This window comes from Orbicella faveolata, unplaced genomic scaffold (genome assembly GCF_042242905.1).
Source record: "Orbicella faveolata isolate gen_17 unplaced genomic scaffold, um_ofav_v1 contig_27, whole genome shotgun sequence".
Lineage (NCBI taxonomy): Eukaryota > Metazoa > Cnidaria > Anthozoa > Scleractinia > Merulinidae > Orbicella > Orbicella faveolata.
The window spans coordinates 2,672,549-2,687,768 of record NW_028301555.1 but is presented as its reverse complement, the minus strand read 5'-3'; the positions used below and the strand labels follow the sequence as shown (position 1 = coordinate 2,687,768).

The 15,220-nt window shown below is 38.2% G+C and overlaps 1 non-coding gene across 1 annotated transcript; it reads right to left on the bottom strand.

Annotated features, from left to right (window-relative positions):
* Nucleotides 1-4,159: 4,159 nt before the first annotated feature.
* Trnar-ucg (transfer RNA arginine (anticodon UCG)) lies at nucleotides 4,160-4,232 on the bottom strand. Its single transcript has one exon. It is a non-coding gene; the product is annotated as a tRNA-Arg (tRNA).
* Nucleotides 4,233-15,220: the final 10,988 nt, after the last annotated feature.

Below are 15,220 nucleotides of genomic sequence, written 5' to 3'. Positions count from 1 at the left end.
GTCTTTTAAGCCAGGAACTTAGCATTTAAATAGATCACAATGAACACTACGATAATGAGTTCTCTACTAAGGTTTCATTCTATTCTTGTGGTCTTACCGGTATTAAACGCTAGAAGGGACACGTGTCGGCCAGCGTAACGGATGGAGAATGGTTTCTATATTGAATTAAGGCATCCCGTTTTGCTTTGGTGCCCTGAGATCTCTAGATTTTAAATCAGACTCTGGAATCTTGATAAAACCAATTCAGATTTTCGTCTTATGGCTGTGTCAATCTTCTACGGTTGAAAAATAAGGTCCTAGGCGTCAGTCTGGCGTTGAATGTCTAGTCCAATCATTCTACAGACAGGCACATCTCCTAGCTTATGTTCTTCGAGTAAAGCCGGTTTCTTGGCACATCATTTTACGGGTAGGTTGAACGGACAGCTTTCGCATCCGGCTACCTTTTGCTTTCCTCGAGGGATTTTGCGGCAAAAATGTCCAATCTCTTGCTTCGTGCAACTGATTCTCCTGCTCTAATTTATGGCGTAAGAAGAGAATTAAGTTCTGATTTTTTTCCAGTTGAAAATGTGGAAGAAGCGAGGTTATGCTTGTGAATTCAAGTATAGTTACCCGTAGCTTTCCGAGGGCAACTTTGCAGCAGGGGTGCCCTACCTGTATATGGTGTAAAATGTAGTTTTAGCTTCAATCGTATTGTCAGAACGATAACCTTACGAAAGTGATGGATTTTGGATCTCAAAACTGATTAAGCTAGTTTTTTTCCATCGTAATGTGCCGTTTTTAATGTTCTCTAGTCTTAGCCCTTATTGTTTCGTTTTGATTTATTGTCACCTTTTTGATTTCTTTATCACAGTACACTTCTTTTTGGCGTTTTCCTTAAAATGATTAGTCTTAGACTATTGAGTTAATCATATAGCGACACTCATGTTTATAAACGTTTTGCATTTGATGTAGTGCGCAAATGGCAGACACCAAAGCCTTGAAGGATGCAAAGTTGACCAAAGCGCAAATCCACGAGATCTCCAGTGCTGGTGGCTGAACTCGAAATATCAAACAGCTGTTAAAACATTACTTTGTTTTCAGCGTGCATTCACAACCTTAAAACACATATTCCATGTGCTTATAGTCCTTTTGTTAAGACTTAATCGTTTCTTTGCAGCCTTAAAACATGTGCTTAGAGTCTATTGTAAGTTTTGACTGGGAACGGATTCTGCCCAATTTGACACATGTCTTACGGGTTCCATCAGAGTGTTGAAAAGGTTTTCGAAATATTCTTACTAGTGTGAAAAATGACAGCATTGTGGTACATTCGTATAAGTATTGCGATGAATTCCCAACAGTCAAAGCCCAGCAAGTCAGTCCAGTGTCTACATAGGGGAGATGGGGTGGGGTCAGGGGTAGGGTTTAGTCTCAACTCTAGCAGAACGAGCCATGATGTCACGGAAATAGGTATACGAGAAGTGTTCGTTATAAATAGCAAACACATACAGGAGTAACAGAAGTTTCTGGAGCACTTGAGGTTCAACTTAGGTAGCTGTTTTTGCAAACTATTAGCGATACAACATTGTCAGAATTACGCGGTGGCAAGCCATACCTCGTTTACAGCATTTATCTTCAGACATGTTGCGTTTAACTATCTTTCTTTCAAATTAAGCGTCAAACAAGTGAATAAAACAGCCAATTTTTCTGCTGCTGATGTGAAAACTCACAGTGGTACAGATTTCAATGAGTTTCGCAAAACTGAAATGAGAGTACCCGTTTGATGTCAGCGAGAGTTGTTAATGAGTACAACCTATAATTTTACCAGCAGTCGAGTGTTCCTCAAGTCTTTCTCGTAATTTAGTTCCCCCGCCTGCGATAATCAAAAGAAGCGGTGCTATACTATGAGGCTACAGTGAACTTTTTTTTGAAACTTTGACAGTTTCAAATGGAAGTCTTTAGTTAATGTGTAAGTACAACTATTTATATAACGGCAGTTGATAAGTACATTTTGTGGAAGAGTTTATTACTTCTTAAAGTCTTGCCCAAACTTTTGATCAGTCTTTCATTTCTTGCAATCACCATTCTCAGGTGACTTCATCTTTGCTGGTAAATTTCTAACAATCAAGCACATGTTTTCCTCCCTGCTGCAGTTTGGAAAGTGGCTTTCAGCTTTCAAGAAAACAACTTATTGATGCTTGGGAATTCTACTTTTGGTTTGCATTATATGGCTTATGACGGCCAGAATATGAGAATTTGGTTGCAACTAAGAGGCAGTGCTAACTTTTGACCTTTTGACATTCATTTCTTTGTATAGGTGATACAACGCCACGTGATCCAAAGTACTCTGTTTTTTTTTTCTTACTAGAACTCGCTCGACACCGAAAGGATTTATAAGTACCCAATGTTCGCCCACTTGAGTTGCATTGGAAAAAAGAACTGTCACGAAAAACAATTATCCCACCTGCTACAATTGACTCCGAAGCCAACAAGTGACACAGTCTGGATTGGAAAAAAAAATTAAAGAAGTGAGAAACTTCCACAGATACATAAGCGTGGCGGGCACATTTAAGGATGCTTATATTTTTAGATCGCTAGAACTTATATAATAACAAGCAAAAAAATGTTATTTCTTCAAAATGAAAAGAAATATTTTCCTTTTTAGAACTCAATATCAGCGTTGTTTTTTTAAAGTGCTTTCTTCCCCAAAAAATGTTAATCGTCGAATGGATTGAAAAAGGTTGGGTAAACTGGGAACGAGCGAAGTTTGAATAACCTTGTACCCAGTTCTTCGCTTCTAAATTAGAATTAAGATAGCGCCCGTAAGTAACAGTGAAGTCAGTAATTCTGAAAGCAGAACAATTAAATTTTCTCTTGTCATTTTCTCTCGTTAAAAACCATTAAATTGTTTAATTTTTTTTATTTTTTAAAAGTCATGTAAAATGAGAGGAAATGTTTTGTTTTTTTAATTGCTAAGCGTATTGCTAGACAATTACAAATTTCCAGCGCTCGAATACGATATCTTTCGACATTTAAAGGTTTTTATTATCCGGCGGCCTTAAGGTTCACTTTCATAAAATCCTGCTTTTGCTAGTAATGAAAGCATTAGCCAATGAGTGAATTGATTCAAAGCATTTTTGCCTGTAAAGGTCCAGTCTTTTCATAGAGTATGACTGTTCTCCATTGTCCTTGGTGTACGCGTTCTCCTTTATAGCGTCAGTTCTGCCGCCGGCCGAGTTCTTAGTGGTAATATTGCATCGAAGGACGATTCGAAATTTTATCGTTCTCATCTTCTCTAGGACACAAAGAAACAGTTTACCAGTAACAACTGACATTCTTGCCTTAGGTAGTAGGTGATGGAGAAGCTGCTGTACCGGATTCTAGATTTTGCCTGAAAAAACCTAAAAGAAAAAAAAAATCCAAGGTGTTCATTTGTGCTTGGCATCCAGTAATTGTCCACGTTTATTGAAGTTTCCCCCAAAGAACAATAATTCACTCCTGAAGAATGGTGTAGGTCTTTTATTACTTTATTTTTTGTTTTACTTATTTATCTCTTTACTGAAAAAGGGGGGCCTAAAGCTCCCCCCGCCACGCCCCCCCCCCCAGACCCTTCCCCTGCGAGTTCCTATGGAAGACAGAATATGACATTATTCTGAGGGGAATTTTACTTGACTAGGCTTTCAGAGTCTTTTCGTAATCTGATTGTTCAATCCATCATCTCTGCTTCATCTCTGAATCTGTTCCACTTTCAGTCACCCTTGTTCTTCATGCTTTTGGGCTTATCATTTTAAAGCTTCGGTGATAAACAATTGGCTTTACGCGCTACTCAAATGCAAGGAGTTAGGTGAAGCTGATAAACAAATATTTTGAGGTAATCTTCGATTTCAAGAGTTCCAATATCGGTTGTTTTACAACTCGCATCAAAATAAATTCGTAAATATCAAAATTTGCCATTCACTCTCTTATTTGTATAGTACGCTTGTTTAATGGACTTAACGGGATTTTTCAGGTAACCGAAAATATCAACCCTGCTTATAATAACGACAAAATGAATTTCAGTTTTATATCAGTTTTCTTTTAGCGATTAATTTGGTCACCAAACAGTAAAATTATTGCGCCAACCCTAAAGGAGTAAAGATGAGTTAACGACTCTTCGAGGCAAAAAATGAAAAAAAAAAGGTATCGACCACGAAGGGACTCGAACCCTCAATCTTCCGATCCGAAGTCGGACGCCTTATCCATTAGGCCACGCGGCCAAACACAGAAATTTTCTACTAATCATCTATTTTTAAATCAAGTTCCTCTAGTCGTATACAGGTAATTGACTTATAATCAAAACATGTACATGCCACGCAAATATCTATGTTTTGAGAAAATGTCGAAATACCCAACAGGTGGACAGTTAGATTGTTTGACATTTTTTAATGGGTGTACAAGCTGTGAACCTTCTCCCATTTCGTTTATTTCATTTGCTTAGTAGTATACAGGCATGAAACCAACTAAAATGTGAGCGGCAATGAATGATTCTTGCGGATAGCCTCTCAATAACTGGGTTTCTGACTTGAAAGCTGAAATAGTAAGAAAAGTTCGACATTGAATAAGCCTAAACCTTTCCACATCTGTTATCCTTAGTTCCAGGAACTTGTTTTTAACTGGTTAAGATTGGCTTTAGAAACAGGAATTAGAAACAGGCTGTCGCAAAGAGGGCAATATTAGAACAAAAGCTTTCGATAGGGTGATTGTTATGTTAGAGAGTCCTTCAAAAGGACAGCTAAATAAAGGCAAATGACTCAAAAAAAACAAACAAACAAACAAACAGAAAAAAAACCCAGAAAAACAAAAAAAAAAAACAAAAAAAACATTGTTTATTTTCCAAATTAACGTACCATGCCTCCTTCCAGAGAAAATGACAGGTTGTTATAGGAACACAGGTGTCACTGCTATAACATGACGGTTGCTGCCGGAAGCAAATTAAACTGCGCTTATATTATGTTATATTATATCACAGACTCTTTCAAGTGGTTAGGGAAGCAGGTAGATTGCATTTTTTTTTTAATTATGACAAAGCAAGACTAATAAATGATTGGTCATTGCATTTTTTATTTTTTTGTCTCGAAGAGTCGTTAATTCATCTTAACTCCTTTAGGATTGGCGCAATGAATTATCTGCGTGGTGACAAAACTGAACGCTAAAAGAAGAACTAATATATAGAGATTTTTGCATTGGTTTACGATTCCTTTTTGTCATAACGCAGGACACAATCCGTCAAGGACAAATTAAAAACAACAACTTCAGTTCCGCCACTTACCTAAAACTTCCCATTTTCTAGGTGATCATTAAGCGGAAGTGAAGACGAGCAGATTAGATCCTTTACCTGTACATGTAAAACGAGAACACGATCGGCATACGCGTACAAATTATCCAGTTGTGTTTTTAGAACTAACTGTCTGATATATCTCACGAAAAATATAACTGATATATCTCACGAAAAATGATTTGGTTATTTTTTTTCTCAACGCCTTTTCTTTTGTTTCTTTTTTTTTTTTCAAGTATGAAGCTACACATGAACTTCAAACTATGAATCCGAGGAGCAGAAATTACGGAATGCTTGCTCGGTGTGCGATGGTCCTCTTTATTTCGCAAATAATAAAAACTGCTCGCACTCACGTTGATGACCGCAAATCAGTTGGAGACGGACCATTTCAGCGTGTCACGCTTTTCCGAGTTTTCATTCGAACAACAAAAAAATAGCCCCACCCTGGATTGATCATGCCGAATTTAGTAAATATGCTAAGTTTTATAAGAATCCGTTTTAAACTCACGAAAATATGGGAATCCAAACTTGCCAATTTTTACATAGAAATGTATGCCAAGGGGCCCTTATCCCCTGGCATACATTTCTTTGAAAAAAAAAAAAAAAAAAAGAAAAAATCGGCAACTTTGGGGTTCTATATTGCCATCATTTTGTAACGGATTCTTATGAAACGTCGTATGTTTACTAACTATTATACTTGGCATGATAGGTTTATCTGTGGAGGTGGAATTTTGTTTGTTACGAAAAATTACAAAAATGGTTGATATTGCGTGACATGGTCGAAGTGGTCATTTGAGAAACCCTGGTTTTCCTGGAAACGAATACCGCTCGAGGTTTCTTGGTGTCACATTTCACCATGCTTGTCAACAGCGTGCACTCGTCTATATTCCGGCGGCAAGTTAGCGCTTGAGATTTCGCCAAAGAACAGAGTGATTAGAGTCAACTTTGTGTTCAGAGTGGATGGAGCTGTTCTTTACGACTGAGTATTACTCTGTTTTAGCTCAAGCTTCTGCAAGGAACTGAGGTCAGTGTGAAAATTCAAGAAAATTATTTATGCCACTGAGTGAGCTTGTATGTTGCCAACTGTACGAAGCTTCCCGCTTGTATTACCACTCTATTGCGGAAACGTCCTAAGCTTCAAAGCGAAACCATAATTCTGTTTGTAAGAGTACTATACAACCGCGCTATAGAGAGCCCTGAGATTGGTAAAAGTGAGAGCAAGCATTGCAACATGGATAACGTACGCTTTGACTGATGTTTTCGCCGATTTCCTTGTGTGGTCGCCATGTGCTAAGCGGCTTCTGTGATTTACTCGAGAAAGATCTAAAGCGGAAAAAGTGAGTGGGAAAAGTGCCGAGCCTAAATCAAACCAGACACAGGAAATCCTGCAGGGTAAGGAAGGTGGAGGGGGGGGGGGGGGGGGGGGGGGGGAGAGGTTGGCGATGTGGAGTGAATTAGGAGTATAGGAGAATTAAGAGATGTTCACACGAGCTTACACGAGGGGTCTGGAAAGGGTTCATGGTGCTTCATAACTAAAATATCTTTGCTTTGGTTATGATAAGCTGATATTGCTAGGTGTTTCCCGTGGTTTTTATTCTATGGGTGGTCAAATTCTGTATAATTCTCTGTAATATTTTCTTAAGCCCCCCCCCCCCCTCCTCCCTACCCCCTCACTGAAGGTGTAGTGATGGACTGGAGACACATGGCTCCGAGACTTACGGGACAAAATTGCAAATCTTTTAAGTTTTTTTTGCCCATCAATTCCTGAAAGAGACTTGGATACGAAGAAAACATTACCAAATATAGAAGTTTGTTTGTCCTGAAAGCCTCGGAGCCATGTTAGAATGTTGATATATCGGGGTCTTTTGTCGACGTAAGACTGCATGGAATGAAGTGTTGACGTCAAAATTGAAAAAAAGAATTTCTTCTTAGATTTCCTTAGATTTGGGCTTTACACGAAAGGGCACAAATATTCATAAAAATCTCTAAAATACGTAGCAAATGGAAACATAAAAACTACTGTTGCTATGTTTTTGATAACAAAACAATAACAACGCAGTTACAGTGTAGCGTTCCTGTCAGCTCTTCTCTGGTGTAACAAAAATACAGTCCGGCAAGTGGCTTTGCAAACAAACAGAAAGTAATCACGTATTGAGATCTTTTGAATAGGCTTGCCACTTCCAATTTATAAGATGACAATTAGGGATAACCGCGGCGTTTTTAATAGTTAAACGAGTTGTTTTGACTTTTGTGAAATCGTTTCTGTCACCTCTAAGTATGTCAAATATTTTCGTCTCTGCCAACTGTTTTGGGCGTGCACCATGCCATCTGCAGGTGGAGGTTCAGAACAATTTACTATGAATAGAAGCTAGTTTTTCAGCTTTAGGCCTTTAGCTTTCAGTGACAGTAGCGATATGCTGTTATTCTGGAGTTTCTGTTTTAGTACAGCTTCATTAAACTTGATGTGGTCACTGTTAGAGTCCGCATGTTATTGAAAGGCGCAGTAATACTGCGCCTTTCAATAACATGCGGACTCTAACATCCAAAGTTCAACCGACAAATGCGTTTTTCGCTACCGTCAATCAAATGCTCGGCGGCTCCCCGGAAGCTGGGAGGATCCGCCGCCGCTACTAAATCATGCACTTAGCAGCGTAGTTAATTTCGTCAGTTTCAAGCGAGCGCATGGCGTGCAATCTCTGCCTTGCATGATACGCAAAACGTGTGCACACTATAAATACAAATTAAGGTTAAGTCGAAACGCTCTTGCAAAACAAGACTAACTCTAGGGCTCTAAGTCACCAGGACCTCGTCCCCTCGTATGAGCTACCCATTTTCGTCAAAATATGTTGTGTCGCAACGAATGTTTGATTGTGCGGTCCTCTCGTGTGTACTGATGGTGGAGCAAGTCACAAAGGGAATTAAAGTGCCCCTGCAAGTTGTCCCCGTGTGTAAACATTTCAAGGCTTCTCCAAGGCCGACCTTGAACGATATGGTCGCGGCTTCTGCTGACTATTTGTCGTTAGCCTGTAAAGAACACCATAAGTAACAATTACAATGATGAATGAATATAAAGCAGTAGACAAAAAAAAATTAAAAAAAAAAAAACGATAACAGAAACGAACGACTGAGCGCACGGCACAACGTAGGTAGTGTTCACACAGGATTCCTTGGAAGATACGTGTATGGTGAAGGAGCAGAAAGTTATTGTCAACTCTTACCTTACAAATCCCTTGCATTTTTTGACAGGAAGTAAACTATGAAGACGAAACATGAAAAAAAAAGAAGACTGGCCGCTTTTGACTGCATGCAAAATGTTACTCTTCGATATCTTGAAGGTTAGCCGGTATATACTGTTGACTAGAATACTCTAGAAGCTTAACCCTCTGAGCGTTTTATTTCTTTTCATGCTCTTTTGTGGGGCTTAACAATGGAAGGGGGTGGGAAGTTTGTTTCAATCATGGAAGAACATATAATATATATAGATACCTCACGATGATCTTTTTAATATTCGTCCGGCGATATCCACTTCTGAATGGGGATGCGAGGGACGCTTATGTAGACTATCGAGGTAATACAGGTGTGTGAGACTTGTTGGAGAAGCTGTACATAAACATGGTGGCTCCTTTTGTTAGTGTTTCTGCATTTCCGGATCACGTAGAAAAACAATTACGCTTAGATTTCCAGGATCTAGGTTGCTTAATTGGTGCCGCTGACGGTAAAAGACCGTTGATTACGGGAAGAAACAATGGTAAACATTTTCCCACTAGCAAAAGGAGACATCGTTCTCAACAGGGCTGCCATCGCATTGCCTTCTGTTGGACTGCAGCTGTGATGAGAATGGAATGGTAACAAGCTAAAGGCAATTGTGAAATTGTCTTCATATTTCTTCCTTCAATGTCGATGAATAAACTGCTGGACGATTGACAAGAACAAAGACGTGTCTACATTAGTAGTTTTGCATCTGACTTCACCACAATAGACCACTAAGCTGTTCACTCAGCATGTCTATTTACCTGATGTGCATATTGGCAAAGTTTGACAATTGTTATCCAACGAAACTGCCTTCCTTTAAAGATAGCGGCGACGTCTTAGAACGTATGATGGATAGACTAAATCTCATCTCAGCCAATCAGCTGTTATAGGTAATTCGTAGCCACTCAGCTGTGTTGTATTGGAAATCCGTGAAGCTGACTCGTTTTCTCGTCGTTTTCTATTCGCTGATAAGGAACGATCGCGTGCGCTGCTCTTGAAACTGAAAATTGTTCTTAATTTTGAGCGTAGAAAAATACTCAAAATTATAGGTTTTGTGCTGTGATCCTTTAGAGTGTCTACTAAAACAATTAGACTACTCGCTATTGTTTTCTATGAGTGATAATCAACTCGGCCACGCCTCGTTGACTAATCGCTCATAGAAAACGAGAGAGAGTATAACCTTTACTTTTAAACTAAAGAACAAGAATATTTTTCTACCGATTCTATTTTTTAGACCTTTCTGTAAAGTGCTTAATATTTTGACGGTCATGTTAATGGGCGGAATCAACAACTGGCTTTTCTAAGATAAAGTGACTCAGATTATTTGAGAGCTACGAGATCCTGCATTGTTGGTCAACGTTAACTTAATCACCGTAGAATTTATACAGATGTTGGTTGTCGCTATACTCAAGCGTCCTGCTCCGTCCGTCCGTCCGTCCGTCCCTACTCAAGCGTCGTATTTCTTGCAGAGCTACTTCAGAAGCTGTGGTAAGTTTCCTTGCTTGGTTTTGCTCATTTTCAGACATTCCGATGTTCAATCTGATAAGGTTTTTGTTTATTGAATTTTACTTTCAGATATTACAGAGAGAAACGCTTGGGTTTCGAGAAGTGAGGAAATTCATTTGTTATTGGCCTTAAAAGGTCCTTGTTTTCTGGATTTGATGGAAGAAATGATTGAAATGATTGACTTGCAGACCTGCACATCTCTAGCAAGATTGCAATCCTTCTTTGATGGAGGTGACGATTACAACTTCTTTTAAAGGTGCGTCAGTTTTGCTGTTTATATGTTTGTTGTAGTTGTTTATCTTCTCGTTTGCTATACTGCTCGTGAATTTCTTTTTTCCATTGTTCTAGGTTGAACCAGGTTGGTGCGCGATGTCTCACTTTTCATTCAGTTGTTAGCGCCAAGCTGCCTCTGATCCCATAACAAGATACTTGGACGTAGTATTAGTCATTTGTTTTTCTTGGTTTACACTATCGTTTTCTTTATTCTCCTTCTGTTATTTTAGTATTTTCCTTTTCTGCTTTACTATTCAGGCTATTCAGGCTATACTACTCAGTACAAAAGGTTCATGAGCTAGACTGGTTAACGGGACATCGAGGTGAAAGACCTGTTAAGTATCGGGATGAGCCTGAATAGGCTACTTGGCTGCAAGAAATGTTTACTGGAGAAATCATGTTTCTAAACAGGCGTCTTCAAAAAAGTAAAAGCGAGGAGAAGGGAAAGAAAGAAAGCAGAACAAAGCAAAGTAAAGGACACGACAAGAATTAAAGTAATACGGGAAATCAAAGAAAAATTCTTATAAGCTGTTGGACATGTCTCTTTTTTGCAAGGGTACAACAAGGAAGACTACAAGTGCAAACAGGTAAGATGTTTTTCCTGGCAATAGTTTTCACTTTAAGAATTCGTTAAAGCATTTTCAACATTTATCATTTGAAACTATGTAATTGTTTTAATGGTTTTGAGAAACACGACACAAATTACTTATGATGTTAATGGCGTTCATGCAGGAGGTGGACGGACCCCTATAATAAACAACAGCGTAAAAAGTATGCTTATGTTTTGTTGCTGCTGCTGTTATTGTTATTATTGTTGTTGTTGAAACCCTCTGTCTACAAATAGAAGTGAAATTATTGTGGTAATTGCTAGTAACTATGGACAACTAGTAGTTAATCCACCAGGAATCGATCTGACTGAATCTGGTCTGACGTGTTAGACCTACCGCTAGCAGAGACTGGGCCGAATAAGCGAACTTTTAAAATCTGAGGCAAACTTTCATTTTGTAAAAAAATGGGGTCTACAGGACTTTTGGACTACCTTCAAGTTAAAACCCTGAATTCAAGTCATGCGAGACCTGCACTTCGCCTCGCCTACTTAACTGTTATATACTTAACAACAACGTTCCATTTTGCCGTGCGTCTGTTCAGTAATATGTCACAGATGACGTCATTAATGTGTCATTGATTTTATTACCACACTTTGACGTCTTCTTTGGTCTTTTACTGAACAGACGCTTAGCAGCTTGGAATTTACCTGTTTTATATGATAAAAAAAAAACAAAATATGTTAATATTTGTCGTTCAAGAGATCATAGGTAAATGCGAGAATAATTTGACTTATCACTGATCTTATAATCGGCTTGTCAACGACACTCCTTATAACTGTATTCAAAATTTTCAATAATTCCTTGGCACGTTAACCAGGGATTTGAGATTGAGTCTCAAAGAGAAGGAGCTACAGTTGATCAGGTTGTGGGTGGTAGCCGTCTGTACCCGGCGGCCAGCAGCGGCTGAGTACAGAAGCTGGATGTAAAACTTCCGGCTATGAAGTATTACGACACTACTCCGGTGTATAGACTGATCAGTCTTAAAGGTGTTTCATATCAGTCTAAGCTGTTTATTCCGTGAACTTCCACTTTGTTGCGTCATGCACGTCGAGTCATGTCACTTTGCTGCGTCATTCATGCACAGAGCAGGGTCAAAAAAGATAGTCTTTTAGATACTTTTTACTTGTTAGACACGACGACATCGGCGTTGCTGTAAATTTCTATCGTGCTTTACCTTACCTTATGTTACCTTACCTTGCCTTACCAGTTTCCCGCTTAAACGCCAAATAACCGTCAACTTTGTTACTTGCGGAAGATCCAATGTGCTATTGTAGCTAAAGTTTAACTTCTTAGACGGGATCTATTGCTCTTTCATCTCAGAACTTAACACCATGCTATGCAATTTCAGTGATAACCCCTTAAATCATGCAGACGGAGCATAAACTTGTCTTTAATCCCCGGCCATCCTAACTTAGTGTGGGAGTGGCCACCGAGATGGCTTTTACAGGAGATTGAACTATAATGGCACCTTCACCTAGCGATGGATGGGATAAACTTTCTTGAGGTTTAATGTCCTTACTACATCGACTTTATCCAATTCAAGCAGAGTTTCACTGACTCGCCGGTTTGCCTCTTCCTTTGGAGATCCTATTATTATTTTCATTCAGGAAATGTTGAATATTTGAAATAGTTAATCAAGAGAAAATTGTCATGCACTTTTACAGTGAATGTGAAAGAAAATTATCTATAAAATCCAATCAAATCTGAAGGTATAGAGAAATAGGTGTCTAAGATAGATTAATAGCTGAAAAATGACTTCAGATTACCAAAGCAGACGATGATAAACCAGAGACTAAAGAAGGAAAGACTGGGGCAGATTAGAAATGTATTATAGAACGCAATATTTCTTTTCAATTGGGTCAGAAGAAAAACAAATTTAAGTTCTCCATAAAAGCCATGCAACGACGTTTATTGAAGTGCACAAGCGAGGAAATAATGTGTGCTACAGTGAAGCCCGCTCTATTATGATGTTCTCTTATTCAATGTTTTGTGCATTGAAGCTTAAATACGCACTTTAAAGAAATGTCAAGAGTCAAGAAGGGGATTTAAAGAAAAGATTTAGCGAATTTGTTCGGTTTATGTCGACGAACAGAAATCTGTGTAAGTTAATTTCCTTGAAACGTGGTTCCTTGATGTGAGTTTTACTGCTTAAAAAAGATGTCCGACCGTTTTGTAGCTGAGATTTATCAATAAATTCATTTTTCATTGTCACAGTAAAATTGCAGAAAAGCGATAGGGAAAGCGTGATAACCCAAACTTAAGCTCGCCTCTAGACGTCTATGGATAAAGTCTTAAGTTTTGAATATTCTGTTGAACAATACTGAGCTGTATGTTCATGTGATACTGTTTATTATGCTGCATGAAGTGGCTCTATCATAGAATGATAAGTTTTGTTTTTCTTTCAGAGACTGTTGGCATTTTTAATCGGGAAATGTTAAAAATTGAGGGCGATAATATGCAATTTTAATAAGCAAACAGTTATCTTGAAATCCAATTAAAATGTAAGAAAAAATATGTGGTTGTGGACGTCGATGCAGGTAACATGGGAAAAGATGAAAACGGACTACAAAACGCATACTTTCTTTCTGGGCTAGTAGAAATATGAAGTGTGCTACCCATAAAAGCCACGAAACGACGTTGGTATACTATGTTCACCCATTCAATTCCACAGGCGAACCAAACCTTTTGTGTGCTGACATTGAGCAGAAATGTTGAAGGCCAGACGAAAATGTAACTGATCAAAGCTGAGCAAGATTTTTAAAAGGATTGCACTAGGTTAAAATTGGTTTATTTCGCTGAACAAAAAATGAAAAGTGGTCTCTACTGGTGGTCTCGAATGCTTTCAGCCAACCTTTGTTCGCTAAGTAATTAATAGTTGGTCAATAAATTACATTTTTTGCGTGCTCATTTTAAAGTTACATCTCATTATCGAACGGGCGATGGCTAAGACTCCTTCTGGATTTACGGAGTTGACATAAATGGAATCCGAATATGTATTTTTTTTTAAGAATTCAAGTTAATGTTTTGATTAGCTCAAGTATAGCCTTAAGTTCACATTGTACTGATGGGAGAACTTGAATTCATCCTTTTACTTGAAATTAAATTGCACTTCCAGTTCTTGTCATCAGTTGTAGGTCCAGGTTTCGTTTGCATTCGGAAATATTGAATATTGACGCAAACATTTAATAGGGGTATGTCATGCTATTTTACGATGTAAACAGTTATCTTAAAATCCAATTGATCAGAGAAAAATAGAATAATAAGGTAGAGTTCTTCTTAAAAATACCAAAATGACTTTAAACCATTAAGAAAGCTTATGATTAGAAAAGATTAAAATGGATTGTATCGGTTTAAAATTGGTTCATGTCGCCTATGAGTTTATGAACCAGCTATTGATGCGATAACAGATCTTCATTATCACTTAACGTTTGCAACCCTTATTCCCCTAAGTTTGGATGAAACTGTTGGATAAAAGATTGTTGCTCTTGAAATGAAAGCGTAATGCCAGTATTTTTTCATATGGTACTGTTTATAATGTCTGTTAATGACAAGCATATGACCCCTCCAATGAAAGCTGTCGAAGGGTCCTGTTTGTTTTTCATAAGTCGCATCATACTTTTCCTTTCGAGTTTTGAAGTTTTACACTCGCTGAATTGAAAAGGTTAAAGGTAATATATAATCATTTGATCGTTTTATGTTGAAAAGGAAATACCTGGCGACCTTCAAATTTTCAAACAACTAGCATTGTCTCTTAACGGGTAGAATACCGTGGTTGTTTCACTTATTTTATAACCATACTATTGAAAACGAACTTCGCATGCCGTGTTTTTGCACTTTGGTAATTTAAGTGCCATTGTGCGGTTTTATGTCGTTTGGTGCATATACCGGCTGCAGACTATCAAAAAATATCCTTGCAAAATCCTCCGCGCTATTTAACAAGTTTGTTGTCTCAATTAGATCCTCTTAACACCATTTCTTACCGAGCGTGATATTTCCTCTTGATTTGGCTTGTCTTCTTCTTAGACTTTAAGTATACCCGAATGGAATCTAAGATGCTACTGTTGTATACTAACGTTTTAAATGGATCAGAAAATTTGGCGCCATTTTTTTTATTTCTAAAAGACGAAAGCTTAGGTTTATTTTTAAGAAAAATGTAGACGCGCTTGGTTAAAGAGATTAATGGTGTTTATGGGAGTCGTGTGGCTTTCTCGTTGGTGCCAATACCTCGGTTTAAGTTCCTATTTCAGTCGTGTCAACAATTAATGCTAATATTAAAATAATACGTCTGTAA